We start from the raw sequence: 17,290 nt of genomic DNA, 5'->3' as shown, positions 1-17,290 counted from the left end.
TTTTTAAAAACCTCTGTCGACATACCTATTAATAATAATAATAATATTGTTTATTTGCTAATTCTTAATTTGCAAAAATTATTTGCCATGGCATTCAAGTTTCCAAATGTTATAAATATGAGATGACTAACAATGAGTGTATTCTAAGAAATAATATACTCTATAATAAGATGAGCGTATATATAATCTGATTTTGAAAACATAATCTGTGTGCGCATATTGCTCTGCCCTCTCTCGCGAATAAAATCATGATAATAAGTTTGATGAACACATTAGAAAAGCTCGTGAGAGAATGTCGGGGTACTCTATCGTGTGAGTATATAGTTGTTGAACCATTAAAGAATTCTTGTATGCTACAAACGTTCTAGCTTAGAATCTTGGGTAGCAGCCAACTTCGGAGCAACTCACTCATTTGTCCAGGTGGTTAAATAAAACAATCCATCGGTCCAGACGAGCACACACACACACACACATATATAGACACACTGATTATTGTTATCACGAACTCGAAGAAAAACTAACAAAATAATATTTTCCTCAAGTTTAAAGACCCTCAGTGGTACAAAAAAAATACTTTTGAAAATTAACAATTCTTTAAATTTCTAACTAGATAATTAATTTTTGCAACACTAACCTCTAAAGTTAAATTTTACACACCGAAAAGTGTGTGTAAAGAATCTTTTTTTAAAACGGTGTGTAAAGTGATTCACTTTACGCACTCGTATCATAAATAACTATTTTATACGAAACTGTGTATCGAGGAGGTTTTTTTTTTGCCCTATACTATCAAAAAATTCAAAATTTTTTGTTTCAATACAAAAATAGTGAGAAAAATTGTAGAAATTCTTAAAAATAAATACGTTCATTGAAATTAATGGTATACTTGTCATATATTTCAAATTTAGAAAGTGACAGTATAATAAACTTTTAAACTGGATCAAAGACCCCGAAAACCGCCGAGTAACGATTTTCAAACCAATTTGAATTTTGGAAAACTAACCTAACTTCTGTATATCCAAAAAATTTGTGACAAGTAACAAGTTCTTTCAAAATTTCTGCTAAGTAGAACTTGACTAATTCTAGAAGGTAATTTTAGAAGGTTACATTGAAAGAAATTTTTCTTAATTACTGACATAATTCTTGCTGTTTCTGTCATTTCGTATAACTGAATTAACATGGCACTGTTACTGCCATACAGTTTGGATAATCCAACCAAACGAATAGTACTTCCAAAGAGCAAGATGTCTGAATCAGACTTCACATGGCTAATATAACCTAACTTACCTGCCAATTTGACAGACTGTATAACCAATTCAACCAGAAATCTCAACCATAAGTTTATGGCTGAAATTTCGATAGCATTTATTTCCGTGTAGGTTATTATTTTTAGGATTCCGTACTCGGTTCGGAACCCTATTAATATCGGTTTTTTTTTAAATCGTGTACCCTAGCCTCTAGCGGCCACACGAATTTATCTGAAGGACTGAAATTTGGTACACATATGCATTTTCGCGTGTAGATTACAGGAAAAATATAGCGAACCTGATCGGAATTGATTATCATACACGGAAAAAACAAACTATTTTAGCACCAAACTGCTTTATCCTTTATTAGTATGCAATTTCGTTTACCTATTAAAGTATGAAATAATGCTTTTTTAGTTTAAAGTAAGTCCATACTAAATAAGTATAATGGTTATACTCTTATACACGGAGAGAAATTTATGCTACTGGGTAACATAATGATGTTAAGGGCAACCATATTTAGTGCTAAATATACAGACAGCGATATATATTGTAGTATTTACTATCAGATTATTATAGAAATTTGATTGTACAATTTACAATCTTTGATGTTAAAAATTTTATACGATCTCTTTACGTTCTCGAGTGGCAAATATACACGAACCTAACCTCGCTTTTTTTGTAAACTTAAATAATTTCATTTTATTTTAATAAGACATTTCGATAAGAATTTAAACTTTAAACTTTTTACATAAAAAAGAGTATGTCTATTTTTTCACTCCGTCTATAAAAAGGACTTGCTTAAACAAATATATTTATCAAACGGTATATTTTTTTCACAGAGTCAATTGAATTTGTATTATTTTACTAATTTTTAAGTTTAAAAAAGTAAGAAAAAATATGAAAAAATTTTTTTTCCAAAAAAAAATTTCAATAAACACATGTACATTTATACAAACGAAAAAAAAACTTACTTGATTTTTGTAATCTTGAAATTTTTTAAAAAATTTTAAGCGAGGTTCTGGTTTTGGTATAATGAGTGATATTGTATCATTGTTCAGTAAGTAAAACGATTCTTCATCAATTTCACCGTCTAAACAACGCAAAATTGTTTTGAGGTTATAAACACGTTCACACTTCAGTTTTCGCTAATTCAATCAAAATAATAAACCTAAGTACCTCCAAAAGATGGAATCAAAGATTCCATATTCCACGACATTAATAAATTTTTAATAAACTCGTCCATTTTTTTATTCACAACTTTTTTCACTATATATAAACACGTGCGTGAAAACACAAGGACCGCAATTGAATAGGCGAAGTATACACCACAATCAGCGCATGCGCTCACATTTAATTTTTACAATATTTGATAGTAGTGACTAAAATCCAAAAGCTAACATATTTTACGTCTTTGGGTAACATCTTGGATAGTAAAATGTTGATAGTAGATTCTTGTCAGTAACACAATGATAGTACCTTGTACAATCTTTCTTTTTACTATCAAATTCTTACTATCCATTTCTCTCAGTGTATAGTAATAGTGACGTACTTTAAAAGCATAAAATTGATGCCCGCGAAGTACGACATATAGTCTACCTATAATAGCAAGAGCTTCTTCCTTTTTGGTGGATAAATTCTTGCAACCTGCGTTTTGGCCACGCCTCTCTCCCTTTCCAACCATCGATATATCGATATAGGCCAAAACGCAGGTTGCAAGAATTTATCCACCAAAAAGGAAGAAGCTCTTGCTATTATAGGTAGACTATATGTCGTACTTCGCGGGCATCAATTTTATGCTTTTATAGTACGTCACTATTACTATAAGAGTATAACCATTATACTTATTTAGTATGGACTTACTTTAAACTAAAAAAGCATTATTTCATACTTTAATAGGTAAACGAAATTGCATACTAATAAAGGATAAAGCAGTTTGGTGCTAAAATATTTAGTTTGTTTTTTCCGTGTAGCGTTGTCAAGGTAAAACCTTGAGTTTTTACGAACTATGTACTCCCCCCCTAACGGTCACATCTTTTGAGAATAAAAAGCTCAAATTTGGTACACTTACGTATTTTTACGTGAAAATTACAGGATAAATATAGCGAACTTGATTCGGAACAATTTTTATAGCATTGTCAACACACTAATTTAAAAGTATCAAATTGATACCAAAAATATCATATTGATATAAAAATTTGTATCAATTTGATATTTTTGGTATCACAGTTTTCCTAAAAGTATCAAATTGAGAGCAAAAATTGCATCAAATCTTTGCAACGTTTTGATGCACATAAGTTATATCAAAAAGAGATCGTTTTGTGTATCATTTTTAGAAATGATACACGAAACGGTCTCATTTTTTGATGCAAAAAATTTAATCAATTTATATCAATCATGGCCGAATTGAATCGACTCAAAATTGAACGAATTATTTTCAGATATTTTGTTAATAGTACAATTGCGGAGACCATTTCACTATTTAATTTGAAAATGAAAATAACAGAAAATCAAAGACAATGTGCAATTCGATAATTAAAAAGTGACAGCTTCGGAACTCTCGATTTTAATGCGAGTGTAAGTCCGATTTTCTATTTTTTTAATTACTAAGAGTTGAAAATCTAATTGTGTATTACAATTTATTATAGTCTTTTGTTTCGAGTTAAGTTTAAACTATAGCAGTTTCTTTTAAATTAAAAATGACGTGTAAATGATGTAATGAAATGTATATGACCGTTGACAATATTACATATACATATATATACACTGCATATAATCTTTAAGGATAGTCTGCGCAATAATTGAAGCATATACATTATAATCTTTGAAATCAATTGCAGAATCGAAAGATCAGATATATGTATTTATTTTTATGCATCTTGATACCTTCAAATATCTTTATAGGTTACAATGTATTAAGGTATGAAGTGAGCTATTGACTTGCAATAAACGATAAATGAGATTTGATTAGTGATATCTATCAACAAAGGATCTAGATAATGTCATGTATTCAGCAAAACAATGTGTCTTCATTTTTTTTTAATTTCATACTTGAAGTCAAATGAGGAAAATTTTCTCTATACCCAGAGACTAATAATAATTCCTCATTCATAAATAAATTTTACTTTGATATTTCATAATTTAAAATTATATCTTTTTGTTATTACTTTAATAAATAAATATCTAATATTTTCAGAAATTTATTTTGATTTATTTTGTAAAAAAAAAAAACGATAGAACATTGATACATTGATTTTTGTCCTTTTTGAAAATGTTATTATTGAAAATTAAATTTTTAATTTTAGATGATACATTTGAGAAATTTTGAGACTTGTTTTTTTAGTGGATCTTTATTAATTTTTTTTTTTTTTTTTTTTTTGAGAGAGAGAGAGAGAGTTTATGATGTTTTGTGTTGCGTGAAAGAGAGGGTGGGTGAGACATTTGTCAAAACAGCCTTAAGCATCTTGTAATATATGATGTTAGATACACTGAGTTTGCTCTTTGTGGCGTAATCGACGTCATCTCTCTTCAAGTCCTTGCATCATTGACTTATGTCACTGATTTCATTTTTTTTCACAGTAGCTATATTCGAATGCCGAACTATAATATATTAATCATATTAAATTATAATGCGAATTTTTAAAATTCAATTTTATAATTTAATATATTCGAAAGAACGTTCTAAAATTTAGAATATATGCTTAACATCTATTTTAGAATATTTTATACTTATATTCGATGTGTAATATTCTTAAAATTATTATTATTTTTTTTTTTTTTTGAAAAAATAAAATGACGTTGCTAACTTCTTGCACGTTAAAAATAACCTTAAAATCTAATCTTTATGATAGAAAAATATAATCAAAGTTGCATTTGTAGGCTATCGTATATATAAGAAAAACAAATATAATTGTAGGTTATATTTTTAAGTTTATATGAATATTGAAATGGTCTCTTTTTACCTAATTACGTATATGAATTTGAAATTAACTTTTTTTCTCTCTTCTGATTTACAGGTGGTCGTTAGACACTCAGGCAGAATCGGCGAAGAGTACAGATTGGCAGCAGAATGTTTACGAGATAGCATCTCAATATTCACAATCTTTTTGCTAAAGCTACATTGCCATGTTGTTTAGGTAATTACTATTAACATACTTGTATGCAAATTAGAAATTGATTCCCTTTAATTGCGTATATACTTATAACAGGAATATATATTTACAATGTAATACATATTGTATATAATAACAATAATTTAACAAGAGTTGTTATATCCCGACATATTTCAATCAAAATATATACACGCGAATTCTCATGAAAATTAATTTTTCATTTATATGTATATATATATATATATATATATATATATATATATATATATATGAGAAAATATATATACCTTTATAATGTTCAAAATGTAACAGAAAGCGTTTGCATGTTTGAAAATATACGTAAAAAAATGTAATTGCTCTTTTTGCATAAAATCTTTTATAAAATTGTAATTAATTAAAATAATTATAATTTTATAAAAATATTAATGAATTTAGACATTATAAATTTCTTCATTGTTTTCATTTATTTGTTTTAAAAAATTTGATTTTTTTCTTGCAAATTCTATGGAAAAATTTTTGATCATCAAATTTTTAGCATAATGATAGTAGCGGATAACATTTACTTTTTACCATCTTAAGATCATAAGTTCTTACCATCTATTTCTCTCCATGATCTTTTGTATACATTTTTGACATCTTTTTGTATATTAAAAAAACTAGATAGGTATATAAAAATTATAAAATTTCACGGGAGGCACGATTATGTTCTAAAAATCAATAGTTAGAATTTTCATTTTATGGAATTTCAATTGTCAGAACTGTTTTTGAGCCGAATTTATATTTATTCGAATTAGTATTTTGCATAATTTTCATCAAAACGATTTTCTATATTACAGAACTTTTGTATAACCGAAAATTCATTTCACAGAATTTTTATTTGCACGAATATTCGTTTAACATAATAGGCATTTTAAAGCATTTTTATTGGGTACAATTTCATTGGATAGAATTTTCTTTCAGATAAATTTTCATTTGTTCAAATTATTATTTGATATGAGGCTGAAGTCCGCAACGTTTTTAAAAACGAAAAATTAAAATAGAATTATTTTTTCATGTCAATTTATCTCTAATTTTGATTTGCACAAACTTTCAAGAAATTAATACTTTTATAAAAACCAGTTCCCCACGAATAACTTTAATTTTAACCCAAATTAATAGATATTGTCTAATTATTTTTTCGTTTTCGTTTATAAAAACGTTGCGGACTTCAGCATCATTTATTTGATATAATTTCCATATACAACCGATTTTTCATACTGTAGAATTTTTACTTAACCGAAAAATCATTTAACAGAATTTCTAATTGATAGACTTTTCATTTGTCCGAAATTGCAAATGGCCGAACAAACAATCGACAGAAAGATTTTGGTGCGATTTTTAAAATCAACCAATGACAATTTTATGGATGTTGTTCGGCCATTTGCAATTTCGAACAAATGAAAATTCGATCAATTAGAAATTCTGTTAAATGATTTTTCGGTTAAGTAAAAATTCTGTAGTATGGAAAATCGGTTATATGGAAATTATATCATATAATAATTTGAACAAATGAAAATTCATCTGAAAGAAAATTCTTTGCAATTAAATTCTACCCAATAAAAATTCTTTAAAATGCCTATTTTATGTTAAATGAAAATTCGAGCAAATAAAAATTCGGCTCAAAAATAATTGACAAAAGAAATTCCATAAAATGAAAATTCTAACTAATGATTTTTAGAACATAAATATGCGTCCCAAAATATTTTTCTAAGCAAATTATTATAATTTTTGGTGGAAAAATTTTTTTTAACATTACTCAATTAATAATTTTTAAATGAAAAATTTATTGGCAAACATTTTTATTATTTTCCAGTTTTTTTTTTTCGTTAATTTGAACGTTCAGAACTTCAGATACATTTTTTAATTTTATATCGAAATTTGATAAAAATGTTAATCTTTAATGATAATAATTTTCAAAAAAAGCCTCATAAATTTTTGTTTTAAAAATTTGTTTCAATATAAATCAAATATGCTAGTATTTATTATTTTATTATAAACTTGATTTGTTTTGATATTCTGAAAGAAAGTAAAAATAACTTTTGTCATTTTCTTCGACAGCTGCAAAAATAATTATATCCAGATGTTCATTATTATTATCTTCTTTTAAAACTCTATATAAGAATCTCATTTAATTTTTTAGACAAAATAGAATTAAATTTTTTTTTTTTTTTGCAAATTCTGTTTTGACAATATAAAATTGATTAATGAGAAATAGAATAATATAAAGTAGTTTTTTTAAAACAAATTTTTATTATTTTTCAATAATGCCTCCTTTAGATTCGAAAACTACACTCAGAAAATTTGTTTAAAATAATCAAATTTTGGTTGAACTAACCAAATAAATGTAATTGCTATATACAATAAATAAAATTGATTCTCTTCAGTAGAAAAATTTATTAAAATAAACCAAACGTTTATATTTATTTGAATCAAACAAATTTTGTTTGAAATAACCAAAAAAATTGTGTTAATACAAAAAAAAAAAATGTTATAATTGGTTGAAAAAAAACTTTTCTCTGAGTGTAACATAAAAAAATTTTCCTTTCCAAATGCCACTTAAAGAGTCATACATACAATATTGTGTGATTTCTGTAAATATCGTTCGGAGTACAACCGTGTATAGATATTATAAATACATGTTATCATGCTGCTGTATTATTTTAATGCGTTATCTCGATTCACGTCCGCCGCTGCAAATACGCCCGTTATGTGTTGCTCTCTTGCCTTCTTACTTAAATTCTCTTAAAATCTTACAAATAATAACCAAAGATGTTAAATTATAATATTCATTTATAAATCAAAAATTATTTTTTCAATTCCTTATTATTCATTTATTGAGATTAAAAAAAAAAATTTTAATTTATTTTATATAACATTAGTTCATAAAGATTTCGATCTGCAGCATGGCATTTCATTGTCATTTTTTATTTAAAAATTTGCTCCTTAATCCGAATATGAAATCAGATATTAAGAAAGTAGAACAGTTTTCAAGATATAGCTAAATTTCAAATTTTTGTGTATTGAAAAAAAATTATTAAATTTAATTATTGGTAATTAAATTTCTTATAAAAAGTATTTATAACATTTTTTTAATTAGAATTACGGTTTAGGAGCTATTTATTATGAATTTGTATGAAATTTCTCATTATTTTTAACAAAATTTTAGAAAATGATTGGACTGTTTCTGTAAATTACGTCATAAAAAAACAAATTTACTTCCAATTTTTTTTTCTGTACATCAAAATATAATTTCTTATGAAAAAAATAAGTTGCAGATCATCACTTTTTGCGCCTCGATTTGCTTGGAATGAAATAGTGTAAAAAATGAATTTTCAAAAAAAAATTAAAAGTAAAAACGTTTTTTATGACGTAATTTACAGAAACAGTCCAATCATTTTCTAAAATTTTGTTAAAAATAATGAGTACCTAATTCCAGACAAATTCATAAATAGATTCTAAACTGATTAAAAAAATTTATAAATATTTTTTTATAAGATATTTAATTACTATTAATTTGCATTAAAGAAAATTGAAATCGGTCAACTACATCTGACCTTTTCGATTTAGCTCAAACTTTTCTTACTATTTTGTATGGATGACGCATCATTATGTTCTAAAAATCATTAGTTAGAATTTTCATTTTATGAAATTTTTTTTGTCATAATAATTATTTTTAAGCCGAATTTTTATTTGTTCGAATTAGTATTTGCAGACTTTTCATCAAAATGATTTTCTATATTACACAATTTTTATACTTATAACCGAAAATTCACTTCACACAATTTTTATTTGCTCGAATTTTCATTTAACATAATAGGCATTTTAAAGAATTTTTATTAGGTAGAATTTCATTGCATAGAATTTTCATTTTATTCTTTCAGATGAATTTTCATTTGTTCGAAATATTATTTGATATAATTGCCATATAACCGATTTTTCATACTACAGAATTTTTACTTAACCGAAAAATCATTTAACAGAATTTATAATTGATAGAATTTTCATTTGTTCGAAATTGCAAATGGCCGAACAACATCCATAAAATTGTGATTGGTTACTTTTAAAAATCGCGTCGAAATCTTTCTATCGATTTTTTGTTCGGCCATTTGCAATTTAGGACAAATAAAAATTCTAACAATTAGAAATTCTGTTAAATGATTTTTCGGTTAAGTAAAATTTCTGTAGTATGAAAAATCGATTATATGGAAATTATATCCAATAATAATTTGAACAAATTAAAGTTTATCTGAAAGAAAATTCTATGCAATGAAATTCTACCCAATAAAAATTCTTTAAAATGTCTATTTTATGTTAAATGAAAATTCGAACAAATATAAAAATTCTGACAAATAAAAATTCGAACAAAAAAATATTCTGTAATTTAGAAAATCGGTTTGATGAAAAATCTGCAATATACTAATTCGAACAAATAAAAATTCGGCTCAAAAATAATTATATCAAATGAAATTTCATAAAATGAAAATTTTAAATATTGATTTTAGAACATAATCATGCGTCCAAAAAAATACCGTACTTATTTTAAAAACTATTTTAAATTTTCAAAATTTATTAAAAAAATTGTTTTTCCACTACCGGACTAGGCTTAAAATTTTTATTAAAGGAATATGTAGTTTTGTTGTAAATTTAAAAAAAAATCGAAGGGTACAAGCAGTTTTAAAAACAAGATTTTAACTTTTAAATTACAAAAAAAATATAGTTAATTTTAATTTTATCATTTTTTGCATGTTATGAGCATTCAAAAATAAAAAATCATTAAAATTCTCCAATTTTGAAAAATTTATATCACGTAAATGACTTGATAAAAAATTAAAAAAAAAAAATCATGAAGCTCTTTTTTGAAGGGTATAAAATAAATTTGAGCATGGAACCCCTCATATATATTTTATTTTCTAATGAAAAATTTAAGAAAACTATCTTTATAAATAAAATTGTTCATTAAAGAAAAAATTATTAAGAATGTAGAATAAATTGTTCATTAAAAAAAAACAAAAAAAAAATTATCGAGAATATATTAATAAATGTTTCTCTTATATCGTTTATTTTTACATAAAGCAATATAAGAGAGTGTTTATAAGTATGAGTAGCCGCACTGTAAAAAAAAATGGCACGTGTGATGCTAAAATAAGCACACGGCTATTTTCTTATTCTTAATCTCTCTCTTGGAATAACGAAACAAGTGCGACAGAGTTTAGAACCTGCTGTTATTACTGATTGGAATTACCATTTGCCCATATTAACAGCAGTAAACGCAAAATAATAATCTATTTTTGACGTACACAAGTTTCGGGATTTCACTGATAATAATGAAACTCTGATAAGATAATAATTAACCTGAAGTTTTTTTTTTCTTGAACATTCAAAGCAATGGAATATTTTATTTTTGGCAATTAAAATATTTTTTTGTTTTCCTTTTTCTACTCTATTTTTTCTATTTTATAAATAATTGGAGAATTATTATTTATTTATTAAGTACTGTTTTTTTTTTTTTGACGCAGCTATTCATTTTTTCGTTGCGTAAAAATATACAAAATTCACAGTATAGTGAACGTGATTTATTTTCCGTGATTGACACAAGTATAAAAGCCTTAGCTACGAAATCAATGACATTGACTGTCGTAATGTAATTTTAGAAATTCGAAAAGTAAAACAGCGCGAGAGGAATTTCCAAATATTTTTTTACATACAATTTTTCTTTTGTTTTTCAAAATGATAATATAAATAAACGATTACAAATATAGTATAATGAACTACATTTTTTGTTGGAATATAATAATAATATTGTAAAATAGATAAATTTTTCAATATTCTAAATTACTATAAATAGATAAATATTATATTATTATTAATGATCACTTGGTGTCACCAATAACAGGCATAAAATTTTGGCTTACTTCAGAACCAAGAACCAGACTATACTTTTTCGAAATATTTTGACTTGATGAATCCAATTCTTACCTCAGAATTGACGACAGGTTTTCGAGATATTCTAATCTAAAAATGCAGAAAAGACGTTTTTTGATCATATTTGAGGTCGTGTAACATTAACATATAATTTTTTTTCTAAAAGGTCGTTGCAGCATCTAAAAGTACTATTCTTACCCTTTAAAATCAAATCTAAAACTTTAAAAAATCTTTATTTACCTCTGAATTATAGTCATTTGAATTTTTTGAAGTATTATCTGATACATGAATACTGAAGCATTCACCACTCAGAAAATTCAAATAACGATAACTCAGAGGCAAATAAAATTTTTTTAAAGTTTTAAAATGAATTTCAAAAGGTAAGAATAGTACTTTTAGATGCTCTAACGAGCTTTTTGAAAAAAAATTATATGTTAATGTTCCACGACCTCAAATAGGTCAAAAATTGTCTTTTCTGCACTTTTAGGTTAGAAAATCTCGAAAACCTAATGTCAATTCTGAGATCAAAATGCTTCAAAAAAGTATAGTTTGATTCTTGGTTCTGAAGTAAGGCAAAATTTTGTCAGTCTATGTAATGATTTAAATGTTATAAACGTCTTCAAAAACAGAAAAAAAGAAAAGGAATTAGCTGATGGCAATCTTTTTTTTTATACTTTTTTGAAACAACATATTATTTAAATGATGGGCTAGAGAATAATATCCAAAGGTGTTAATAAAGTTGGCTGCTTGTAAATTGAAACGAACGAACTGAAGAGAGTCATTGGTTTATAATATTTTTGTATTATATACGTACATATGCGAAAAGAGAAGCGTCACACTCATATAGAAATATATACATATACATAAACGTTACAGATATATAATTCGTTTTAAATGACATTGTCCTACAAGGAAATATATTTAATTTTACGGAAATATCGTGTGTTTACAATATTGTGCTCTATAAATAGAAATCGTTTCATCATCTTTTTCTTAGTACATATAATGAATGAACCTCTCTCAGAAACACTTGAATGAATGAATTTGTTTCTTTTTTTTTCTCTCTTTCTTAAACTCTGAAAGAACCTTATATTTAGTACACTTAAAATACAAATATCAACGAACTTTAGAAACTAATTCCTAGTCATCGTGGTTTAACAGAAAATGATATAAAGGAATATTACAATAATTATTATTATTATGTTCATTAAACTATGGGTCTTAGGTTCTGAACGTTCAAATAAACGAGAAATTTGTTTACTACTTTTTTAATTTCAAATTTCATTATAAAAAAAATATTGCTTTCTGTATCCTGAAATAAATTAATATTAAATGTTCAGCATATTTATAGTAAAAAAAATAACATTTAACAGATGAAAAATAGCATTTTGGTATGTCGTAACCTCTTAGTACCAAACTTTAAAATATTTAACCGAAACGTCTATAACGGAATTGTCATTTAACCAACAAAAGATTTAACAAAATTGTCACTTAACCGACCTGACATGTAACAGAACTGTCATTTGGTCGACTTTTTACGGCGCGAATTCCAAAATTGACCAATCACAACATAATTTTCCTCTTTAAAATAAAAACTGTAATAGTTAATTAATATTTAAAAATGAAAATGGTAACTCTTTTTTTATTTTCTTTTAACCTTAGAAATCATTTTGATTTTATAAAATCAAAAATGGTTCCAAGCACAATTGAACATATTACCTTCTGCTTTATGGGTTTTAGATCTTTTTATTCAGATAAAGTTGATATAAATTGTCTTTATAACGCAAACATATTTTTTTCTTCATATATATATATATATATATATATATATAGTGAAACGATAATAATCTTTGTATTTGATACATCTTCGTACATAAGTTTTCAGTGAATGTTCGACACGTGCAAACGTTTGCAATTGTAATAAACATTTTCTAGTGTCACTTACCACTTATAACTCTATGACTAATCATTTTCTTAAAAAATGCGAGCGATGCACATAAATTATCGAGAGACATAATCGTTTGTTATTATATCTCTTGTGAATCGTCACAACTATTATAGAGAACGATTGAAGAAGACATTCAAATCACTCTCCCTTTCTCGCTCACTATTAAAATCATGAAAAGGAAATAAATATTATTTTTTTCTTTTCACATTCTTTAATATCATACAGCCAAACTAAACACACAGGTTGACAAAAATTTTGTCCACCTTCAGAACCAAGTATCAGACTATACTTTTCCGAAGTATTTTGATGTGCTAAATCCGAATTTGACCTCAGAAATGACGTCAGGTTTTCGAGATATTCTAACCTAAATGTGTAGAGAAGACGTTTTTTGACGTGGAACATTAACATATAATTTTTTTTTCAAAAATGTCGTTAGAGCATCTAAAAAGTAAGGTCCGTTAACCTGGCTTGTCCACATTGTCCGATCTGGATAAAACCTATTTGAAAATTAAGGGCTAATTTAAGGCTAATTTAATGCCCTAATGCCGAATTTAATGCTCGGCATTTTCTTTAAAAAACTTGTGGACAAGCTAGCTTAACATTAAGGTGGCTTGTCCACACAATGAAGGAGCACTCGTAGGAAGGTCTACTATGGGTCAAAATTTAGGGCTTTTTTAAGGCTCTTGAAAGCTCTATTGTAGAATTTAATGCCGGCATTATTTCGCGAATGATTTGCAAAAATTCAATTTTTACGTTATCTCAGTTTGTCCACATCATGAAGGAACACTCGTAGGAAGGTCTACTATAGGTCAAAATTTAGGGCTTTTTTAAGGCTCTTGAATGCTCTATTGTAGAATTTAATGCCGGCATTATTTCGCGAAATATTTGCAAAAATTCAATTTTTACGTTATCTCAGTTTGTCCACATCATGAAGGAACACTCGTAGGAAGGTCTACTATAGGTCAAAATTTAGGGCTTTTTTAAGGCTCTTGAATGCTGTGTTGTGGAATTTAATGCCGGCATTATTTCGCGAAATATTTGCAAAAATTCAATTTTTACGTTATCTCAGTTTGTCCACATCATGAAGGAACACTCGTAGGAAGGTCTACTATAGGTCAAAATTTAGGGCTTTTTTAAGGCTCCTCAATGCTCTATTGCCGAATTTAATGCCGGCATTATTTCACGAATTATTTGAAAAAATTCAAGTTTTACATTACAACAGTTTGTCCAAAAACAAAGGATTAGTCGTAGGAAGGTCTACTATGGGTCAAAATTTAGGGCTTTTTTAAGGCTCTTGAATGCTCTATTGTAGAATTTAAAGCCGGCATTATTTCGCGAATGATTTGCAAAAATTCAATTTTTACGTTATCTCAATTTGTCCACATCATGAAGGAACACTCGTAGAAAGGTCTACTATGGATCAAAATTTAGGGCTTTTTTAAGGCTCCTCAATGCTCTATTGACGAATTTAATGCCTGCATAATTTCGCCAAATATTTCCAAAAATTTAATTTTTACTTGATATTAGTTTGTCCACACAATGAAGGAGCACTCACAGGAAAGTCTACTGTAGGTCAAAATTTAGGGCTTTTTGAAGGCTCCTTATTTCTCTACTGCAAAATTTAGTGCCGGCATAATTTCTCGAAATTATTGCAAAAATTCAAATTTATCGCTATATTAGTTTGTCCATACATTGAAGGAATACTCTTAGGAAGGTCTTCTAGGTGTCAAAATTTAGGGCTTATTTAAAACTCTAAAATGCTTTTATGCCAAATTTAACACTATCTTAGCAAGTCTAAACGATTTTTTTTAAAAATAAGCACTTAAGAATTACTTGCTTATTTATTGCTCGTAAATAGCACTGTATTGGCTGTTTAAAAATGATCTGCCAATCCTAAAAACTACACGGAAAAAAAGAAAAAGTAACTTTTACTACTTTAAAAGTAAAATTGGACCTGTCCGAAGTTTCTGCGCATCTCTGGCAACTTTTACTCCAAAAGTAGTAAAATTTACTTCAGAAATAGTAAAAATTACTACGGAAACAGTAAAATTTACTACAGAAATAGTCAATTTTACTATTTTTCGAGTAAAAGTTGCCAAAGATGCGCAGAAACTTCGGACAGGTCCAATTTTACTTTTAAAGTAGTAAAAGTTACTTTATTCGTTTTTCCATTTTTCTCCGTGTACCCCCGACTAGTTCAAAAATTTAGTTTTGAATTTTTTTATAGAAAATAACGATTTTTTTATAAACAAATAATTTTTTTTAACTTTAGACCCGTTGTTTTACTTTTTGTATATTTACATACATGGAAATACTACTAAAATACTTTGTAAAATGTTTTACTGATAACCTGATTACCCTTTTTGGATGACTACTCGAAATTTTTTTTTGCAAAATATTCTTACTATTTTCAGGTATGTAAAAATAAAAAAAAGTAAAAATAATAGCTTTCATAGTTTAAAAAAATTAATTTGTTTATTAAAAATCGTTATTTTCGATAAAAAAATGTAAAAGAAATTTTTGAACTACTGAGGCGAAGTTTTTGAAGTTGGTGGATCGTTTTTGAAAATGCAATTTAGTGCTATAATAATGAGCCTTAAATTAGCCCTATATTCCAAAGTACTTGTTTTTTGTAAAAACTGAGTTTGAAGTACTCAGGGGTAGTTTTTGAAATTGGTGGATCATTTTTGAACATCTAATTTAGTGCTATTTAAGAACCCTAAATTAGCCCTAAATTCATAAGTACTTGTTTTTGAAAATATTAAGTTTGAATTATTTGAGGGTAGGTTTTGTGTTTGGTTTTCTATCAGTTACATGGTTGGGGTGCTTGGGAGTGCATTTTTAAAAAGTCAATTTAGTGCTATTGAAGAACACTAATTTAGCTCCTATGTCCTATATGATTATTGTTAGGTTAAATCAAGTTTTAATAATTGGAGATGTTTTTTTGAACTTAGGGGTGGTTTTTGAAAAATTTAAATAGTCTTAGTTGAGAACCCTACTCTCTAAATCTAAATTAGTAGTTTTCTACTAATGAAAGAGTGCGTATTCGTTTACCAATTGAATTAGTAACAGTTTTTACTAAATTTTTAGTAAAAAAAACTACTAATTCATAGCGTAAATCGGCTTACTAATTTGAAATAGTAAAAAATACGACTTACTCCATAAATTAGTAGTTTTCTACTAGCAATTAGTAGTTTTTTTTACTACAAATTAGTCATAACTCTTACTAATTCAATTAAAAAACGAATACGCACTCTTTCATTAGTAGAAAACTACTAATTCAGATCCAGCTTGACGTCAAGCTAGCAGTACGAAGGGTTACTTTAAATAGGTAAAGGGCCCTAAATTTTTGCATGAGGTACTAAATTAGCCCTAATTGAGCCCTAAATGTTAGCATATATAAAAACTTTTTTCGTGGAAGTGGTACTTCTAGGATTAACGACCTTTTTGGCTAGACTTTTCAGACGAGCGACGCTATTTAGGGTTTGACTAGTGGCTGAGTAGCAGCAGAAATGGGCAAACTTATCCAGTAAAAGTTGAATTTTTGCAAATATTTCGCGAAATAATGCCGGCATTAAATTCCACAACACAGCATTCAAGAGCCTTAAAAAAGCCCTAAATTTTGACCTATAGTAGACCTTCCTACGAGTGTTCCTTCATGATGTGGACAAACTGAGATAACGTAAAAATTGAATTTTTGCAAATATTTCGCGAAATAATGCCGGCATTAAATTCCACAACACAGCATTCAAGAGCCTTAAAAAAGCCCTAAATTTTGACCTATAGTAGACCTTCCTACGAGTGTTCCTTCATGATGTGGACAAACTGAGATAACGTAAAACTTAAATTTTTGCAAATAATTCGTGAAATAATGCCGGCATTAAATTCGGCAATAGAGCATTGAGGAGCCTTAAAAAAGCCCTAAATTTTGACCTATAGTAGACCTTCCTACGAGTGTTCCTTCATGATGTGGACAAACTGAGATAACGTAAAAATTGCATTTTTGCAAATCATTCGCGAAATAA

The sequence above is a fragment of the Leptopilina boulardi genome, unplaced genomic scaffold (assembly GCF_019393585.1).
Source record: "Leptopilina boulardi isolate dan_hultmark-lab unplaced genomic scaffold, ZJU_Lbou_2.1 LbouV2_213, whole genome shotgun sequence".
Classification (NCBI taxonomy): Eukaryota; Metazoa; Arthropoda; class Insecta; order Hymenoptera; family Figitidae; genus Leptopilina; species Leptopilina boulardi.
This window is presented reverse-complemented; position numbering follows the sequence as displayed.